At 53.5% G+C, this 21,784-nt stretch overlaps 1 protein-coding gene across 4 annotated transcripts in view; it reads right to left on the reverse strand.

The window, feature by feature from the left end:
* The window catches only part of PAFAH2 (platelet activating factor acetylhydrolase 2), a 66,415-nt gene extending 63,873 nt beyond the window's left edge, over window positions 1–2,542 (reverse strand). For 2 of the 4 annotated variants that reach the window (XM_019836426.3, XM_019836429.3), the window contains exon 1: window positions 2,393–2,542. The gene's annotated coding sequence lies outside the window, so the exon portion shown is untranslated. The remainder of the gene's footprint in view (window positions 1–2,392) is intronic. The other 2 variants (XM_006934420.5, XM_003989677.5) reach the window with 2 other exon arrangements.
* Between the last annotated feature and the right edge of the window lie 19,242 nt (window positions 2,543–21,784).

Consider the following 21,784-nt stretch of genomic DNA (forward strand, 5'->3'; position numbering starts at 1 on the left):
ACACAAAGTATCCAGAGTCATTTCCAATAAATGCCATATAATTTTCCAAGGAAATTAGTCCAGGTGTCTTTAATTTGCTTTGTTTAGCTCATCCAAACAATTCAAGGTGGAACTTGTCTAGAAGCCTCTCTACCCATGCAAACCTATTCCATCCATCAAGGCCCAGAGAAATCCCCGGTTCTCTGTGCTTTCCCAAGTCCTTCCACCTTCCCTCCTCTCAAATCTAAGCACTGTCCACATCCCTCACCTCATAACCAATCACGGGCTGCTTTAGGACAGCTCTTGGATTACTGCCTATTCTAGCTGTTTTCGATCAGTGACTTGCCTATGAACAGTTCAAGTAGAACTTAGTTCAGAGGTTCCTGAACCTATCATCACAATCACCTGGGAAACGTTCAAAAATATAGATTTTAAGGTCCTCATTCCCAGAGGTCAGTTTTTAAAAGCTGCCCATGTTTCTCATCAGCAAGGTGTGAGAACCTCTGGTCCAGAGGGAACACAGGACTTTTTATTCAGAGATGTATGCATGCAACAAATATTTACTGAGTGTATACAGTGTTCCAGCCCACCACTGTATATTAATGAAATGATAATGACTAAGATTTCACTTAGTTTAATCCCCATGGCCACCTAGAAGCATGTTCTTGCTGGTTACAAGGCTTAATGTAGCGCCTTGCATATAACTACTCGCAAGAATTAATTTATCCAATGAATCTGATTTAGTTTTTTACACACTTAGGCCTCATTTCTTTGGCTATACTAGAGATAAAGGCTGTGTTTTATACTTCTTTGTAGGCCAAACCATCTATCATCAGGCTTCCTCTATGTAGTAAGGACCCAATAAATGCCTCTTTATTTGCCTTTGATTTAAACTCCTTCAATTCTTTAATCTGTCTTTTCTATCTAAAAACAAGGCTATATGGCATAGTGTAAAAAAGGCTTTGGCGACCATCTGAATTCCGGTTCTTAATTGGCTGTGATCTTGAGCAAGTTCCTTAAGTTCTAAGCCTCTGATAATTTATCCCATAGGATAGAAATAATAGTACTCATGAAGTTGTTGATGAGAATTAAATGAAATAATGTATATTATAATAATGTATATAAAGCACCTGAAATGTACAAGGCACTAGAACCAGAGATTGTAGCTCTGAGCCTAAGTTCTTTATAAGTAAAATGAAGTCACTTCTAGTTAGATTAAAATAAGGAAGTTGATAATTGCCTATGGCTTGGTACGTTTCAAGTGCCCATAAAAATGTTAAAAATGAATGAATAATGCCATGTCTCTCTTTCGCCATACCCAACCGAGGTCTCTTTCACTTTTTCTGGATTAAGCCCTTTGGCAAAATGGATTCTTTCCTCCCAGCTTTTTTGGGGCAGAAACACCCAAGCCCAAACCACAGTGTACTAAAAAGGCCCACAAGAGCCCAGAAGGAATGGGCAGTGCCTACAATGCAGCTGTCCATCTGCTGGGGCCCTGTTTCCAGTGAGCAGAAATCAACCACCCTTTTGCCAGCTGTGTGGACTTTTCATCACTGGCTATTTCTGGACAGAGTCTACGAGAAACACTTCTCTGGGGCTTCCTTTCAGACAAAGCTCTATGGAGACTTAAAGCTCCTTAAAGACCTTTGGGCTCTGGAGGAAGTGAGGAAACATCCTGCTCTTAGAGAATGGAGACACCAAGTGCTCAAGAGGCAGGCTTGAGCAACAAGGGGACAGAGATAGAAAAGGAGCCAAGATAAGAGGGGTCCAGAGCATTAACAATTATAATAAAAATAACCTCTCTCGCTTGTGGAGGCTTTACGGTTTAAAAAGCCCTTTCACACACATTAGCTTATTGGCTCCACAACACAGCCTCACCCTAAGACCGACAGAGCGATTACCATCTTCACTGTGTCAATCAAGAGCGGAGCCCCAGAGATTGCTTGATGTGCCCAAGGTCACACGGCGAGTGAGCTGCCGAGGTGGACCAGACCCCGGGTCGGGGGAGTCCAGGGCTCTTCCACTAGGAAGAATGGCGACACTCCTTCCACTACCATGCAAAACCGGAAAGTGAGGGTAAGAGAGAAAGCACACAGGAGGTGTGGAGCATAAAGAAGCCCAGGTTTCAGGGAGGTCACATTGTGTGCTCAGAGAGGGGTCGTGGGGGGGTGGGTCCTAGCACCAGAGCTCAGGGTGGGACTCCAGGGCCGTTGGGAGTGAAGGAACAGGATGACAGTGGGAGGGTGAAGAGTGCGGGTGGATACTGGAGGTGTCTGCACAGGAAACAGAAAAGGACGAGGGATTAATGCGGACTTCCTCGGACTGGGACGAGCAGCCCCCAAAACCGGCTGGAGGATGGAAAAGTTGGCTCACATCTCAGTTCAGAACAAGAGCTTTCTCCAATCCAACTTACCCAGTCAAGTTGACCCCTCAGAAGTAGCCCAGAAGGTCAACCGACGGGAACTAAAAACTACTCTGGAGCTCGTAGCCCTTTGGTAGTTGTAGTTTCCAGAACTCACCACTGGCGCTTTAAAGCGTTCCCCGCTTCTCTGTCCGGAACTACAACTCCCGAGGTGCACCGCGCGGGATTGTGCATTACGACTCTAGAACTACAATCCCCAGAGTTCTATGCAGCCCCCGCCTCGTTGGATGAAACCTCCCAAGGTCCGGGATGCGGTCCGATTCCTCCCCCTGGTGGTCTGAGGCGTCGCCACCACGATTACGAGACCCGCGCGGAGGGTTACTGCTTGTAGTCCCGGTTAGTAACCCTCCGCCTCACCATTCCTCAAATAATTCCCGGGCGTGCCTAGAAATTGCAATGGCTTCCGTTTTATTCTCAAGGAAGGAGCGGGGAGGAGAAGGGTCGGAGCTTTTTTTGGTTCTTTCCCCCCTCCCCCCAATTCTGTTTCCCGTGAGAGTATGAGACTGCTCATTCAAATTAAGTGCACATTGGCTCCAAATCCATAACCTGTTGACAATTGTGGTTTTTCCATTGTCCTCCAGAAACTCACTGACATGGAACAGGGGCGAACCTGAGCGATCAGGGATACTCCCCACCCTCAGCCCAGCCCTTCCATCCGTCATCGCTTTGCTGCTCTTGTGCTGGTTCTTAGGGACACACTGGTGAATAAGATACTGTCCCTAGCCTCCAGTGAAATCACAGTCTAGCAGAAGAGTCTGACAAATCAATTACAACACCGCGATATGGGCTCTGATGGGGGACACAATGGGGGGGGGGTGGGAACCCCGAAAGGGGCACCTGCCCAGGCTTGGAGGAAATGGGATGGTGTCAGCAAGGCTTCTTAGAGATCTATGTTAAAATTAAGAACTGAGGGAACAGCACTTAGCCAGGAGCACGGGGATTGTGAAGAATGTTTTGCACTCAGTAACACAAGAGTGTGAGGGATGCCACATCCTTGAGTCTTGTAAACTTCTGTAAGAAATTTGGATCATTCAAGCAACTTTAAAAGCTTTCAACGGCTTCAGACTACTTACTGAACGAGGTCCCAGCTTCTTAGCTTTGATGCAGGCAGGCAGGGTCTGAAGACCTCAAGAGGGTCCCGCAGGACTAGCCAAGAGGATCCTTGGCTCCATGCAGGATGGAAATCAACCTCCAGCCAGCAGGAGGTAGAAGCAGTTGATTGAAGATATAGGAAGAACAGATACAGACAGAGCATCTGGGAGACTCGGAAAGGAAAGAAACATGAGTCTTGTCTTTGCTTGCGGTCTGGGGGATTTATCGACAATTGTGGTCTGATGCCCGTGTCCTCTCAGACCTCTAAGAACCGGTCAGAAAAAGGACAGGGTCCAGATGTCCATCATAAGTCACTCAGTCCTTAGAGCCAGGGGTCTTGGTGTCGAGATGCCTAGTGCCAGTGGTCTGAAATACGCACATGATGGCTTTTCCAGTAGTGCCTTAGGTATTATCTTTTGTGCTAGAAGACTCCAAAGATATCATTACCTCTTTGTCCCTACAAGGAGGACATACACTAAGGCATGTGCAGGGCAGGGGTACCGGTCCTAGCAAGAATAGAAGCCCAAAAGAGGCAAAATTAAAAAACAGCTTTTTGTCTGAAGGGGTCCCTTCGGTTTCCCTGTCTCAGCTTGGCATTGGAGATCCTCCCCGACCTGGCTCCCCACTACTTCCCCAGAAGTGTTGCCCATGCTTCTCTGGCAGGGCTCTCCTCTCTTCTGCTCTGCCTCCCGCTATGTGCTATGTGCACCCCCTCACCATTCTTCAGATGTCCCAGGCTTTTGTTGTTACCTCCACACTTCAAGTCGTGCTCTTCCCTCCACTGGGTGCTGCCCTGTCTGGTGGCTTGTCTAATCCCGTTCTTTTAATGGTCCGCTAGGTTCTCCTCCCCAGAAGCTTCCCTGATTCCTCCAGCCCCAAAGGACCTCTGCCCATTCTCAGTTGCTGGGACATTCGTGTGCGCCTCTCATTTGGGGGCTTACCTCACACTGCCTGGTGCCATCTCCTAGGTGGGAGGTCTTAACGCTCCAAGAAATTGTGAGCTCTCTGAGGTCAGGTGCTGAGTCCTACAGGCCACCCTCCCCGCTCCCCACCCCCTCCCCACCCCCCGGCTCCCATCTCACATACCCTCTAGTCACCAGGGTCCAGAGTCCCTGTTCAATTCTTCTATTCAGAGGCTCACCTCTGCTCCTGACACACTGTCGCCACCACCATCCTTCCAGGAGCCAAGATAAACTCATCAGGAAAGAGTAATGGTAGTCTTGCACCGTGGTAATTAAGCCCTGGATTTAATTAAAGCTGTGGTTGGTGGCACTGACAGCAGAGTATTGAAAGCTTAGTGTAGATCCGAGAATGCTCTCTTTGGCATTAATCAGTGCTCTTCAGCTGGCCCAGCACAGCCATGACTAACCAGAGTCCCTAATCATGAGAGGGGCAGTTCACACCTCCTATGTCTCCTACTCCCAGACGAGGCCACGGAGGGTGTATTTGCTGGGCAACTGACTTTTAGACTTCCCAGGGACAGGGACGTCACAGCCTCCTTTACCTCTTTGGTCACTGTTAGGAAGATCTGTCTTGGGCCCAAACTCCTGTTGCAAAATAAAATACTTGAGTTCCATTGCATTTCCTTCCAATCTAGTCTTTTCGGGGGTAAACAACCCAAATGCTTTAAGTTTTTAGCAAGCATTTGACTTTCTAGGCTTTTATCCTAGATCCTGTCCTCCAATGGCTCACGTTTTCCTTCCAGCTGGCCACCATCCCACTCTAGCCTTCTCCTTGTTGCTAAGTTACTAAACTGATATTTAGGTGACTAGTTTGGATTTCCTGCCCCCCTCCCCCGCTGAAGTTGTTGGACAACACTTTTTAAAATCAAACTATAATATGTATACAATAAAGTGCGTAAAGCGCACTAATACTAAGGGTCCAGCTTAATTTTTTTTAAAAAAAATTGGCGTAACCCTCACTTAGTTTGAAATGTGGAACATTTCCAATACCCTGAATGGTTGCCTCATGTCCCTTCCCAGTTTATAACCACTTATCCCCCAAAGGGAACCACTATTTTTCGTTCTATCTTCATCAACTAGTTTGGGGTGAGCAACATTTTGTAACTTTTGACAATGATATTCTTTTTTCAGTTTGTTTATATATTTTGAGAGAGAGAGAGAGAGAGAGGCAGAGAGAGAGGGAGAGAGTGAATCCCAAGCAGGTTCCCTGCTGTCAGTGCACAGCCCAATGCGGGGCTTGAACCCACAAACTGTGAGAAATGACCTGAGCTGAAATCGAGTCGGATGCTTAACCGACTGAGCCACCCACCCAGGCATCCCGACAGTGATATTTTATGCTCAATGATCCATCATTGGATGATACCTGTGTTAATGCCATTGCGGTCAAAGACCACCAGAAACACACCTGTAATTGAATAAATTGGTTACTCCTTGCAATGAGAGAGAGAATACATGAAAAGGAACCGTGGGCCATCTCAGAAAGAGGGGTATCAGGAAAGACTTAGAATCGGGACTTCTGTTAGATGATTTCAAGGAGGCTTGAAGGAAGGAGGGCTTTGCTCTGGATTGGATGCTGTCTGAAAGTAGGGGTAATTCTATGACCAGGGATCTTAATTTTATCTAGAAGGAGGGGAAGAGTTCAGTAAGGTAAAAGCTGTCATTAGTAAGAAGCAATAGTCCCTTTTATTAGCCAGAATAGGGGGATGGTTGGTGTTTTTTGTGGCTTGGACAATGTCCATATTTTGTTCAGACATGAGTATGGAGTGGTCCTGTTTGTATCTTAGTCCCTCATGGACACAGAGTGGCCTTGTCTGATATTGACATTCTATGAAATTGTTTCTGTTCAGCTTAGGTACACCAAGGCTCAAGGGTGAGTCCCAGGCCAGCTCCTGGAGGTCAGGGTCTGCTTTGCTCTTTCTTATATACCAACGTATGTCGATGTCTGCTCTGGGCTGGGTAAATAGAAATTACTTGCCTTTGTGTCCTTGGGGACCTCATGGCTGGTCAGGAAAACGGACAAGAGAACAAATATACACCGTTGGAAGGCACAGGGTCTGGGCCCTGGAGATAGGCTACAAACTTTAAATCTCAGATCTACCACTTACTGAGATCTTCAGCAAAGACCGTTTTTAGGCCTCAGTTTCCTCATCTATAACAGGGACAACAATAGCATCTACATTATAGAATTGATGCCAGGATCAAATGAGCTAATCCACGGATCACTGGTTACTTAAATAGCTTGGATCTGATGGGGGCAGGGGTGGATGCAGGTTTTGTGGGGCTTGAAGCTTAGAGAATTCGAGGAGACCCTCTTTGAAAAGAATTTTAAATATCTTACTTTTTCAAGATTTGGGTTTTTTTTTTTTAATGTTTATTTATTTTTGAGAGAAAGAGAAAGACAGAACACGAATGGGAGCAGGGCAGAGAGAGACGGAGACACAGAATCTGAAGCAGGCTCCAGGTTCTGAGCTGTCAGCACAGAGCCTGACGTGGGGATCGAACTTACAAACCATGGGATCATGACCTGAGCCAAAGTCAGACACTCAACCGACTAAGCCACCCAGGCACCCCACTTTTTCAAAATTTATAAAACATGTGACCATATGAACACATTGTAGATACCCTCCTAGGGCCTTGGACAGGACCCTGAAGCTTAAACCTTATTAGCTTCTCTATAACTCTGACCTTGGGAAGAGGCAAGATTATGCAATATCTTCAATCTTTTCAAATCACTGCTTTCAAACCAGCTCTCCCCAAATACCCTTGTCCTGGCTGAAACCCGCTCGAGTACTCTTAGCTCTTTCTTGTGTCAGAGCCTGGAAGTTCATAGGCTCGTGTTGGAGGAATGGACTTGGGTCCTGCTCTGAATGTAGCTGTGCCTACTATTTTCAGCCCTGGGCCCCAGCTGGAGTCCGGATGAATCCAGCTAGGTCTTTAATGTCCTGTTAACAGACAGAGTACATACTTAATAAAGAATTGTAACTGTCCTTCTCTATTATTGTTAATATAATAATTCTTCTAGTCAAAAAAATATATTGAGTATCTAGTATGTCGCAGGCACTGTGCTCAACCCCGGAGATCAAGCGGTGAATCGAGAAATTAATACCCTACCCACACGGTACTTTCATTCTGGTGGAGAGAGACAGATAACACACATATAACCAAGATAATCACATGATATGTTAAGTGCTCTACAGGAAACAGACAGGATGCTTTGACGGAGATCAACAGGAAGGATTCTATGAACAGCTGGCATTTGTGCTGAGCTCAACCATACCTACCATTTCTTGATTGTCTACTACGTGTCAGACATGTCGTTAGGAACTTTCCAATACTTTATGTCATTTAATCCCCCTGGGAAGTATATCGTAGTCTTTCTTTTTTTTTTTTATTTTTTAAAATTTACATCCAAATTACTTAGCATATAGTGCAACAATGATTTTAGGAAGAGATTCCTTAGTGCCCCTTCCCCATTGAGCCCATCCCCCCTCCCACAGCCCCTCCAGGAACCCTCAGTTTGTTCGCCATATTTATGAGTCTCTTCTGTTTTGTCCCCCTTCCTGTTTTTATATTCTTTTTGTTTCCCTTCCCTTATGTTCATCTGTTTTGCCTCTTAAAGCCCTCATATGAGTGAAGCCCTATGATTTTTGTCTTTCTCTGACTGACTAATTTCACTTAGCATAATACCCTCCAGTTCCATCCACGTAGCTGCAAATGGCAAGATTTCATTCTTTTTGATTGCCGAGTAATACTCCATTGTATATATATCCCACATCTTCTTTATCCATTCATCCATCGACGGACATTTGGGCTCTTTCCATACTTTGGCTATTGTTGATAGTACGGCTATATACATGGGGGTGCATGTGTCCCTTCGAAACAGCACACCTGTATCCCGTGGATAAATGCCTAGTGGTGCAATTGCTGGGTCGTAGGGTAGTTCTCTTTTCAGTTTTTTGAGGAACCTCCATACTATCATAGTCTTTCTATTTTTCAGACAAGAAAACAGAAACTCAAAGAGGTAATAGCAGTGTTAATATCTGCCTCATCTCCCCTCATCCTTCTCTGAGCTCCCTGGCCAGTGTGGTACTTTCCAGCACACTGAGGGCCCCTCCACCCAAGGTCCTGCTCCTGCCTGCTTCCTTCCGGAGGGCTTTCTTAGGCATCTGTAAGGGGAAGGGAGTGGCGAGTTCTGCCCCCGAGGGCGAGCTTCAGCCATCAGGGAAGTTGGTGCCTCTATCCTGAGTTAAGGTGATTTCGAGGTGCATTTCACACTGTCTTTCAGAGAGTCCCAGGGGACACTGAACCCAGTGGCTCATGGCAGCGAACCTCACATGAACGTGCCCCGCCCGGACTCACCTCCTCCACGCCTTTACTTCTGCTTCTTGAAATCACCTCTCAAATAGACTATAAGCACCTAACTCTCAGGGCCTAATTTTGGGGGGCCTCAGGCTAAGACAGAGCCTAAATGATTTTCCCAAGGCCACTCGACCAAGTGGCAGAACTGCAATGTGAATCCAGGTTCGCATGGACCACACTCCACAGTCCTAACCACTGTGCCCTATGACAATAAGCCTGAGGAGAGAGCCCAGGCCCCTCTGGAACCACCCCAGGCCCCTCCCACCCTGACCTCTCCTGCCTCACTCCCGGCCACCTCACTCTCGGCCACCTCACTCCCGGTCGCCTCACTTCCGGCCGCCTCACTCCCGGCCGCCTCACTCTCGGCCACCTCACTCTCGGCCACCTCACTCCCGGTCACTTCACTCCCGGCCACCTCACCCCGGCCACCAAACTCACAATCACCTCACTCATGGCCACCTCACTCTTGGCCACCTCAGTCCCAGCCACCTCAGTCCCGGCCACCTCACTCCCGGCCACCTCACTCTCAGCCACCACACTCCCGGTCACCTCACTTCTGGCCGCCTCACTCACGGCCACCTCACTCTCGGCCACCTCACTCCCGGCCACCTCACTCGCGGCCACCTCACTCTCGGCCACCTCACTCCCGGCCACCTCACTCGCGGCCACCTCACTCTCGGCCACCTCACTCACAGTCAACTCTCTCCCGGCCTCCTCACTCCTGGCCTCCTCACACTCGGCCACCTCACTCTTGGCCACCTCACTCACGGCCACCTCACACTCGGCCACCTCACTCTCGGCCACCTCACGGCCACCTCACTCACGGCCACCTCACTCTCGGCCACCTCACTCACGGCCACCTCACTCCCGGCCATCTCAATCCTGGCCATTTCAATCCTGGCCACCTCACTCACGGCCTCCTCACTCCCGGCCACCTCACTCCCGGCCACCTCACTCCCGGCCACCTCACTCCCGGCCACCTCACTCACGGCCACCTCACTCCCGGCCACCTCACTCCCGGCCACCTCACTCACGGCCACCTCACTCACGGCCACCTCACTCTCTGCCACCTCACTCACGGCCACCTCACTCTCTGCCACCTCACTCTCTGCCACCTCACTCTCGGCCACCTCACTCACGGCCACCTCACTCTCTGCCACCTCACTCACGGCCACCTCACTCTCTGCCACCTCACTCACGGCCACCTCACTCTTGGCCACCTCACTCCCGGCCACCTCACTCCCGGCCACCTCACTCCCGGCCTCCTCACTCCCGGCCTCCTCACTCCCGGCCACCTCACTCACGGCCACCTCACACTCGGCCACCTCACTCTCGGCCACCTCACTCACGGCCACCTCACTCCCGGCCACCTCACTCCCGGCCACCTCAGTCCCGGCCACCTCACTCACGGCCACCTCACTCACGGCCACCTCAGTCCCGGCCACCTCACTCATGGCCACCTCACTCCCGGCCACCTCACTCCCGGCCACCTCAGTCCCGGCCACCTCACTCCCGGCCACCTCACCCCCGGCCACCTCATTCCTGGCCACCTCACTCCCGGCCACCTCAGTCCCGGCCACCTCACTCCTGGTCACCTCACTCCCGGCCACCTCACTCAGGCCACCTCAGTCCCGGCCACCTCACTCCTGGTCACCTCACTCCCGGCCACCTCACTCCCGGCCACCTCACTCCCGGCCACCTCAGTCCCGGCCGCCTCACTCTCGGCCGCCTCACTCTCGGCCGCCTCAGTCCCGGCCGCCTCACTCCCGGCCGCCTCACTCCCGGCCGCCTCACTCCCGGCCGCCTCACTCCCGGCCGCCTCAGTCCCGGCCACCTCACTCCTGGTCACCTCACTCTCGGCCACCTCACTCCCGGCCACCTCACTCTCGGCCACCTCACTCCTGGTCACCTCACTCCCGGCCACCTCACTCATGGCCACCTCACTCCCGGCCACCTCAGTCCCGGCCACCTCACTCTCGGCCACCTCACTCTCGGCCACCTCAGTCCCGGCCACCTCACTCACGGCCACCTCACTCACGGCCACCTCACTCACGGCCACCTCAGTCCCGGCCACCTCACTCCAGGCCACCTCACTCCCGGCCACCTCACTCCCGGCCACCTCACTCCAGGCCACCTCACTGTCGGCCACCTCACTCCTGGTCACCTCACTCCCGGCCACCTCACTCATGGCCACCTCACTCCCGGCCACCTCACTCCCGGCCACCTCAGTCCCGGCCACCTCAGTCCCGGCCACCTCACTCCCGGCCACCTCACTCCCGGCCACCTCACTCTCGGCCACCTCACTCTCGGCCACCTCAGTCCCGGCCACCTCACTCACGGCCACCTCACTCTCGGCCACCTCACTCTCGGCCACCTCACTCTCGGCCACCTCACTCCCGGCCACCTCGTTCTCGGCCACCTCACTCTCGGCCACCTCACTCTCGGCCACCTCACTCTCGGCCACCTCACTCTCGGCCACCTCACTCCCGGCCACCTCGTTCTCGGCCACCTCACTCCCGGCCACCTCACTCTCGGCCACCTCACTCTCGGCCACCTCAGTCCCGGCCACCTCAGTCCCGGCCACCTCACTCTCGGCCACCTCACTCTCGGCCACCTCAGTCCCGGCCACCTCACTCCCGGCCACCTCACTCCCGGCCACCTCACTCTCGGCCACCTCACTCTCGGCCACCTCAGTCCCGGCCACCTCACTCCCGGCCACCTCACTCCCGGCCACCTCACTCCCGGCCACCTCAGTCCCGGCCACCTCACTCTCGGCCACCTCACTCTCGGCCACCTCAGTCCCGGCCACCTCACTCCCGGCCACCTCACTCACGGCCACCTCACTCATGGCCACCTCAGTCCCGGCCACCTCACTCCCGGCCACCTCACTCCCGGCCACCTCAGTCCCGGCCACCTCACTCTCGGCCACCTCACTCTCGGCCACCTCAGTCCCGGCCACCTCACTCCCGGCCACCTCACTCACGGCCACCTCACTCATGGCCACCTCAGTCCCGGCCACCTCACTCCCGGCCACCTCACTCACGGCCACCTCACTCACGGCCACCTCAGTCCCGGCCACCTCACTCCAGGCCACCTCACTCTCGGCCACCTCACTCCTGGTCACCTCACTCCCGGCCACCTCACTCATGGCCACCTCAGTCCCGGCCACCTCACTCACGGCCACCTCACTCCCGGCCACCTCACTCTCGGCCACCTCACTCCTGGTCACCTCACTCCCGGCCACCTCACTCATGGCCACCTCAGTCCCGGCCACCTCACTCACGGCCACCTCACTCCCGGCCACCTCACTCTCGGCCACCTCACTCCTGGTCACCTCACTCCCGGCCACCTCACTCATGGCCACCTCAGTCCCGGCCACCTCACTCACGGCCACCTCACTCCCGGCCACCTCACTCTCGGCCACCTCACTCTCGGCCACCTCAGTCCCGGCCACCTCACTCCCGGCCACCTCACTCTCGGCCACCTCACTCCCGGCCACCTCACTCACGGCCACCTCACTCACGGCCACCTCAGTCCCGGCCACCTCACTCACGGCCACCTCACTCACGGCCACCTCAGTCCCGGCCACCTCACTCCAGGCCACCTCACTCCCGGCCACCTCACTCCCGGCCACCTCACTCCAGGCCACCTCACTCTCGGCCACCTCACTCCTGGTCACCTCACTCTCGGCCACCTCACTCCCGGCCACCTCACTCTCGGCCACCTCACTCCCGGCCACCTCACTCACGGCCACCTCAGTCCCGGCCACCTCACTCCAGGCCACCTCACTCCCGGCCACCTCACTCCCGGCCACCTCAGTCCCGGCCACCTCACTCCCGGCCACCTCACTCCCGGCCACCTCACTCCCGGCCACCTCAGTCCCGGCCACCTCACTCCCGGCCACCTCACTCCCGGCCACCTCACTCTCGGCCACCTCACTCTCGGCCACCTCAGTCCCGGCCACCTCACTCACGGCCACCTCACTCTCGGCCACCTCACTCTCGGCCACCTCACTCTCGGCCACCTCAGTCCCGGCCACCTCACTCCCGGCCACCTCACTCCCGGCCACCTCACTCCCGGCCACCTCAGTCCCGGCCACCTCACTCCCGGCCACCTCACTCCCGGCCACCTCACTCTCGGCCACCTCACTCTCGGCCACCTCAGTCCCGGCCACCTCACTCCCGGCCACCTCACTCCCGGCCACCTCACTCCCGGCCACCTCACTCCCGGCCACCTCAGTCCCGGCCACCTCACTCCCGGCCACCTCACTCCCGGCCACCTCACTCCCGGCCACCTCAGTCCCGGCCACCTCACTCCCGGCCACCTCACTCCCGGCCACCTCACTCTCGGCCACCTCACTCTCGGCCACCTCAGTCCCGGCCACCTCACTCACGGCCACCTCACTCTCGGCCACCTCACTCTCGGCCACCTCACTCTCGGCCACCTCAGTCCCGGCCACCTCACTCACGGCCACCTCACTCACGGCCACCTCACTCACGGCCACCTCAGTCCCGGCCACCTCAGTCCCGGCCACCTCACTCCCGGCCACCTCACTCCCGGCCACCTCAGTCCCGGCCACCTCACTCCCGGCCACCTCACTCCCGGCCACCTCACTCTCGGCCACCTCACTCTCGGCCACCTCAGTCCCGGCCACCTCACTCCCGGCCACCTCACTCCCGGCCACCTCACTCCCGGCCACCTCACTCTCGGCCATCTCACTCCCGGCCACCTCACTCTCGGCCACCTCACTCCCGGCCACCTCAGTCCCGGCCACCTCACTCCCGGCCACCTCACTCCCGGCCACCTCACTCTCGGCCACCTCACTCTCGGCCACCTCACTCACGGCCACCTCACTCCCGGCCGCCTCACTCCCGGCCACCTCACTCTCGGCCACCTCACTCCCGGCCACCTCACTCATGGCCACCTCATTCTCGGCCACCTCACTCACGGTCACCTCACTCACGGTCACCTCATTCCCAGCCACCTTTTGCTCCAGGCACAGCCAACTGCTTGGGGACGTAACATTCTCCAATCCTGCCAAGCCCTGTCACCCTCCATGCCTTTGCAAGTGCTGTGTCCTCTGCTGTAGCACATGTTGAACCCACTGTGGTCCATCCCTGGGCCCTCCACCTGATGAACTCCAGCAGTGACAGGCCAGCACTGATAAGAATCTCGTTAGTGTTGGGGCACTGGGTGACTCAGCCGGTGAAGCTTCCAACTTCAGCTCAGGTCGTGATCTTGTGGTCTGGGAGTTCGAGCCCTGCATCCGGCTCTGTGCTGGCAGCTCAGAGCCTGGAGCCCGCTTGGAATTCTGTGCCTCCCTCTCTCTGCCCCTCCCCTGCTTGTGCACTCTCTCTCTCTCTCTCTCAAAAGTAAATAAACATTTTTAAAAATTTTTAAAAATCACGTTTGTGTCAAGTGCTCGGCATACAGTCTCTCATTCCATTGATACCAAAACTCTGTGACACCTAACTCTACAGCTAAGGAGACGTCCCCCAAGGCGGTCACCAGAACACTGGGCTGAGAGGCACAGGGACTATAGAGCCCAGAGGAAGGAGGCCAGGCTGAGGGCGCTTCCTGCAAAGAAAGGGGCTGGGCCTCCGGCCCCCTCACCTGGGAGGGGAAAACTGGTGAAGGCATTACCCTTTCTACTTCCTGGCTCCTTCTCTGCCTTCAGGAGTGTACTTGGCCTTGGCAATGGCCCACTTCCCAGAATTTCTCATCAAAAATGGTTCTCGGAGGCTAAGCCAGTTCAGGGATGCCCAGAGGCCAAGAAGGTCCTGAATTCCCACTTTCAGTCTTTTCTTCCTGGCCCCCAGCCTTGTTATCATCAAGCCCATCAAATGTCTGGTAAAGGCTTGCCAGCCTGCAGAACGTGAGCTGGCCTGGTGGGTACCAAGTTCTCGGCAGGTTTGGGGAAATGGGGTTGGGGAGGGGTGGAACCCTTACCAGCAATGCCTTGTCAGTCCTTACTTAAAATCCTTTTAGGACGGCTTTTGGCCTCCTCAACTGAGCTCACAGTCCTCACCAGAAGCCCTTCATGATCTGCGTCAACGTCCTTCCGCCAGTCAGATTCACTCTTCCTTCTGCAAAGTGACGGCCTGGTCCCCAGACGTGCGTGTGCTCAGCCACCTGCGTGTATTTCCGCTGCTGCCATTTGTGTCCGTCGCACCATTCCTAGCTGCTTCCCGTCCCGTCTTCCAAACCCAGCAGAGATGTCACTTCCTCTGGGGAATCCTGGCTGAGTCCCCCTGTGCTCTGGGGTGCTCCCCTAACACACGCCAACATCCGTGTGACAGGTCTGCCTCCCGACACAGCCAGGGGCTCCTCGAGGACAAGGATGTGTCACGTTCACCTCCGCGGGCCTAGCACAGTGCCTGGCACAGTGGGTGTTGGTTAAGGGAATGAGCGAATGCGTAAGGGACACCCACACGAATGCCTTTGGGGGTCCAAGCAACTCAAGCGAATTGGTGTCAGATGCTAGGGAGCGGGAAGGACGGCGGCAAAGGAATTTGAATTCGATGAGAGAAAACAGGTGAGTGAAATTCAGCCTCTGTTCACAACCACCACCACCACCACAACAGCAATAGCTAATTACGAACTTAATCTGCAGCAGGAAAGAGGGTGCAGTGGTTCAGAGTGTGGACTCTGGAAATGGGCTGCCAGGTTTGGGGCCCAGCCCTCCTGACTGTTAGCCTGTGAGACTTGGGTCATGCCACTTGACCTCTCTCTGAGCCTCGCTCACCTCGTTTGCAAAACGGAAATAATAACGACACCTACCTTACGGGGTTATTGTGAGGATCCAAAGAGCGAAGACATGGAAAGTACGTGGGGTGGTGCCTGGAACACAGAAAACACCCAGGAAGTGCCACTGTTATTATTCCGTGATGGCCAGTGTTCAGAAGAAGGCCTCTCCATGAAGGCGACATGTACACAGAGCCCTGGATGCTGGAACCCTTGCTGAGCTCTGGGAGAAGAATGTTCTAGGCAGAGGGAAGAGCCAGGGGAAAGATCCTAAGGTAGAAGTGGCTTTGCTGGGTCTGAGGAGTCGAGAGAAGGCAGTGAGCTGGAGTGCAGTGTGTCAGAGAGGGGGGCTGGAGACCGGGTCCTGCACGGGAGGCAGGGATTAGGTCACGTAGGGCCTTCGAGGCCATGGAAGGAAGCCTGGATTTTATTCTGTGTCACGTGAGCCACCGGAGGAGTTTGTTTTAGAACAGAGGTTTTAGGGGTGCCTGGGTGGCTCAATTGGTTAAGCGTCCGACTTCAGCTCAGGTCATGGTCTCATGGGCTCGTGAGTTCAAGCCCCTCGTCCGGCTCTGTGCTGGCAGCTCAGAGCCTGGAGCCTGTTTCAGATTCTGTGTCTCCCTCTCTCTCTGCCCCTCCCCTTGCTCGTCCTCTGTCTCTCTCTCTCAAAAATAAATAAACATTAAAAAAAATGTTTTTAATAAAAAAGAGGTTTTATTATTTAGGTATGGCAAGGCCAACAGATCAGGAGACACCTAGGACTGAAGACACGGTTTGTTTTACTCACAGGTCCTAAGAGGAGGGGGACCACGTTGCTACAAGGGGTCAGGAGGCAGAGGGAGCAAGGGAAGAAAACTGGGCAGGAGCCTTTACTGTGGTTTCTGTGGGAGGAATGGATAAGGGAGGGGAAGGTGGTTTAGGATCGGCTAGTATGAATAATGCCCGCAGGCTCTGAGACATAGGGGCCATCTCCCGGTTGTGGTTGTCGAGTACCTGGCCCTGGGGTGAATAGGGCAGGGGGATAGTGGCCCTGAGTGTGAGAGCCCTTGAGGAGGTGTCTGGGAGTATGGGCTCTGGATCTGTTGGCTTGCATTTGAAAGACAAGCTTGAGGGGCACCTGGGTGGCTCAGCTGGTTGAGTGTCAGACTTTGGCTCAGGTCATGATCTCTCGCTTGGAGAGTTCAGCCCTGCATCAGGCTCTGTGCTGATAGCTCAGAGCTTGGAGCCTGCTTTGGATTCTGTGTCTCCCTCGTCCTCTGCCCCTCCCCAACTCATGTTCTTTCTCTCTCTCTCTCAAAAATAAAAATAAACATTAGAAAATTTTTTTGAAAGGTAAGCTCGAGAGGGAGTTGTTTTTATCTCCAGGAATGGGCTAACCTTGGGAGGGGCAGCAAGGCCCCAATGTCAAAGCATCAAAATACAGAAAATAAGAAGACATGGTTAATATAGCCAAGGAGGGATGGGGTTTACACTTTAACAAGGTTCTCTGGCTGATGTGAGGAAATAGTATTTTAGTGAGACAAGAGGAAAGAGAGGCCAGAGCCTAATGCAATGATACACACACACACACACACACACACACACACACGAAATTATGGTGGGCCTGGACTAGGTAGGAGCAGGAGGTGGGAGCCAGGCTACTGTCAGGGTTTGTCAGGGACCTGATGGACATCTGATGAGGATGCTGTTTGGATTACAAGAGGCAACCTTCAAGGGGCCCATCCTGTCCTTCTTTCCAGGATTCACGCCCGCGTTTCCTCCCCCAGTTATGGTCTGTACTATCTCACTCTTCTGATGTTAATGAAGAGACTCTAGGAAATGGTACTTCCAGATTAGAGATTGAAATGTCCAACACAGTGCCTGCCACATAGTAGGTACTCAACAAATAGATAGTTTTTTCTTCCATCAGGGAGAGTATAAAGCCCAGCAGTCGGGCAGATCACGGTTTGGTCCTGTCTCTACAATCTACTAGCTGGGTGACCCTAGACAAGTGATTTCATCTCTCTGCATCTCCTTTCCCTATTCTGGAAGCAGAGATTCGAGCACCTACCTCTTCTGGGGGTTGCAGGGACTCAATGAGGCGAAATAAGGGGCCCAGCCCTTGCATGCGCTCCCATCAATTACAGCGATAATTATCATGTCACAAGGAATGTCAGTGTGGGCCAGGCTTCGGAGGTGGGGCCAAGACTCCCAGAGAAATGGGACTGAGCCCCCTTCATTTCCTTCTTGAAGCCTACCTCCGGGCCTAATTCCTGCCCCTAGCTCCTAGTCCTCTGCTGGGCACCTCCTCAAAGAGCCAATAGAAAGCTGTGTTTACTCTGCCAAGCTGAATCCCTGGGGAGGGAGGAGAGGAGAAATAAATCTTCCTGCCTTGGCTTTGAAAAGCAGCCTGTTAATTACCTAGGGTTCCAAGCAGCCTGACTGCTTTGTAAACACTTGCCAAGCTGGCCTGTCGATTAACCCCTTGGCACCCAGGACTGAGGTGGAGGAGTCTGGGTGTGGGTAGCTCTGGGTGTGGGTCGAGGGAATGAGGCAGCTGGGCATGGCTTTGGAGCCTTCAGAGAGGGAATAATTCAACTGAACCACTCAGGACAGTGGAGGGGCGCCTGGGTGGCTCAGTCTGTTAAGCCTCCAACTTTGGCTTAGGTCACGATCTTGCAATCTTGCAGTTCGTGAGTTCGAGCCCCGTGTTGGGCTCTGTGTTGACAGCTCAGAGCCTGGAGCCTGCTTTGGATTCTGTGTCTCCCTCTCTCTTTCTCAGCCCCTCCCCTGCTCACACTCTGTCTTCTCTCAAAAATAAACAAACATCAAAAAAAATTGTTAAATAAATAAATAAATAAATAAATAAATAAAAACACTCAGGAGGATGGAATGGAATGACTATGACCAGGGTTTGATATTTCCTTCTCTAGGCCTGTCCAGTCCTGGCCTGCCATCCCCCAGCTCCTACCCCAAGACCCCGTCTCAGGAATACAAGCCCCAAAGGAGTGGCCAGGGCTGAAAACTCGGCCTGAAGTTTCAGGCAGGGACAGTGTCCTGTTTGTGAGAGGCTGGACCAGAATGCCTGCTCACCTCAATCCCCTGTGGCTTTCTCCAGCTAACAGACACCCACCCGAGGGAAGCAGAGACCCACCTCCCAGGAGGCAGAGGACCCAGACCCTGGGCTGTGTCCACGTGTGGCTGGTTAGAAGGTAGCCTTGGCTGATGAATTATTCTGTGAAGCAGGGGTTCAAATCTAGGCTGTTACTCACCAGTTGTGCAGCCTTGGGGCCATCACTTCACCTCTCTGACCTTCACTAACCTCACCTGTTCAATGGGGAGAACAGATGCCCATCCTAACAGTTTCACTATGAGGCTCAAATGAATTCATGGATCCAAAGAGCTCGGGTAGGGTCTGGCACATGGCAAGCAAATGTACCGGCCCCTCCCTTGAAGTTCCTTGAATTCCTCCCTTGAGTTTTATAGAAGAGTAAAATGAAGTTCACTGAGCTACCAAATTAAAGTCTTCCAAGTGCTAAAAAAAAAAAAAAAAATGATCATAGCAATGCATAGCGAGTGTGTGTCAAAGTTGTATTTCACTTATTCATAAGGAAACTATAGGATGAGAGGGCTGGTTCCAGCGACTTACTGAGGATCGGAGATGAAGCACAGAGAATGCTGGAAAAAGATTGCTAGTCAGATTCTAAACTGGCAAATACCCTGCAGGGCATGACTTACAACCTTTGGAATGATCTCTATTGGTCAGAAATCATTTGTTTCGCTATTTGTATTGTATTCGTATCTTACCTGTTATCTACAACTTAGTGTCTTTGCTTTCATACTTATAAAATGTCTGGGTCCAGAGACATGACCTTTGGGGGCTTCTAGGATGATGTCCCAGGGGAACGATGATGGTTCATGCAGTCTCATTGCCTCAGCTCCAGGTTTTGTATATGCTTCCTTACAAAGTCAAGTGTTCACCGGATGGGAATTCTAAACTGCCAGAATTACTTCTGAATAAGAATTCCAGATCTTTTTGCTCTAAACAGCTAGTCCTATTCCTATGTTAGGCTATTAGGTAAGAAACTGAGGTCCGGGGGGCGCCTGGGTGGCTCAGTCATTTAAGCATCCGACTTTAGCTCAGGTCATGGTCTCGCAGTTTGTGAGTTCAAGCCCCGCGACGGGCTCTGTGCTGACAGCTTGGAACCTGGAGCCTGCTTCAGATTCTGTGTCTCCCTCTCTCTCTCTGCCCCTCCCCCACACACACTCTCTCTCTGTCTCAAAGATAAATAAACACTAAAAAAGATTATACAAAAAATAAAGAAAAAAGAAAAAAGAATAAGAAGAAATTGAGGTCCGGGGTGTGGACTTGTCCAAGGTCACACAGCTATACCTGGGGGAGTGGCAGAAGTCAGCTCTCACTGACTGTCATCCCCAGGTCCCCTGGGCAGCTTCCCTGGCCCTGCCCCAGGTCTGGGTTCCAGGTCTGAGTTCTCCACGATAGGCAGGAATTGACTGTATCCTGGTGGGGCCTGAGGGGGAAACCCACTTTAGCTGGAGCTGGATGGATATCATAGAGTCCTGAGGGGATTCACCATGGTTTGGGGGTTATCTGTGCTCAAGCAAGTGAGAGCTGGGACCCTAGAGCCTCTCGTGGCATCCAGCCCCCAACACTTGTGAATTTTGCAGTGAGACACCCAGAAAGCTCAAGGCTGGAGGAAAAAACAGCAACAGACAAGAAGCAGCAGATGGGTTGCCATGGTGATCACCTCCTGGAGCTCCAAGTCTCTTTCTTTCTGAACAGAGATGGGGGCGCAGGGGAAGAACATGGGCACAGGAGAGAAAGCCCAAGTCCTGGCCCTGATCCACCCCAGAGGGACAGCTTGGTGTGTGCCCACTCACCTCCCCCTGGGTTGGAGGAGGACGGAGGAGGCCATTTGTCAGCTGCCTGCTTTGTGCCAGGCATGGTGTGTGGAAGGTTGTCCATTCATGATCTCATTTAATCCTCTTCCCAGGAAGCCTTTGAGGAGTGTGCTATTATCAGCATTTTATAGAGAGGGAAACAGCAGCACAGGGAGGTGAAGCAACTTACACAGGAACGCACAGCTTGTTAAGAGCACCTGAGCCAATGCTCCAGACCCCTTCCTCTTGGAAGACTAGATACATCCCACCTAGAAATTTCAGGTCCGTTCCAGAGAAGGAAAGACGGGAGGGAGGCAGAAGCAGGGGGCAAAGAGGGAATGCTCCAGATCAAACAAGGTGGTGCTAGTCCCCACTTTCTGCCTGGGCACTTGGCCAGTATGTTACCTGGCACCTCGGGCAGGAAGCAAGCCCACGCTCAGGCAGCCCCCAGGCAGCGTGACACCACCATAGCTACAAAGCAAACACAGCAGTGCTCCAGCTCCGGGATGCCATCCAGAGCTCGCTTCGACTCCAATCCACATCAAGGTCTGCTTCAACCCTGCAGAAAACAAGACTTCTGCCTTCTCCCAGAAGCCTCCCCTCGCTGAACCAGAGCGCAGGCCTTCTCCCTCTCCTCCTCCTCACTGCTGTCCCTTCCCTCCTGCCCTGTCTCACCCCCCATCTCCCCAAAGTGTCGGCCACTGTGCCATTGACCAGAGCCCAGCTATGGGACAGGAGCTCCTGGTGGCTTCGATGAGCCCTGAAGAGCTTGGTGGAGGCCCCAGAGCTTTTGGAAGAGCCCAGCGGCATATTTTTAGCATGGGCCCAGCTCAGTCCTGCCTGCCAGGATGCCCTGCCTTCTCTTCCTCCATCCAAGCTGCAGGGCGACCATGTGAATCGCAGGCCAGATGAGCCCAGGGCCCAGCCAGCCTGCGAGCCTCCCTCGCAGGGCCGAAGGTAGGGGTCAGCTTGCGTGTGTTCGCAAGTGTGGACACAGGCAGAAGCCAGCCAGGGTGCCCGGGCGGGGAGAGCAGGAGCAGTCGTCCCCTACCGAGCCCCGCACCAGCCGGCCCTGACCTCCTAGCCCTGCCAGCTTTGTCCACCCATCCATTCATTCACTCATTCAACAAGTATTTGTTGGACATTTATTACCTTAGTGCTGGGATGAGGAGCATGAGTGAGGCTAAAGCCTCAGAACTGAACTCCTGACCTTCTCCCCCAGATTGGCTCCCCACTCAGTCTTCCCCATCCCCGTTGATGGCAGCTCCATCCTGCTCATGGCTCAGGCCAAATCTCACATCCAGTCCATCACCAAATCTGTCATTTTGCCCTAGCTCGAAATATG

This window comes from Felis catus, chromosome C1 (genome assembly GCF_018350175.1).
Source record: "Felis catus isolate Fca126 chromosome C1, F.catus_Fca126_mat1.0, whole genome shotgun sequence".
NCBI lineage: Eukaryota > Metazoa > Chordata > Mammalia > Carnivora > Felidae > Felis > Felis catus.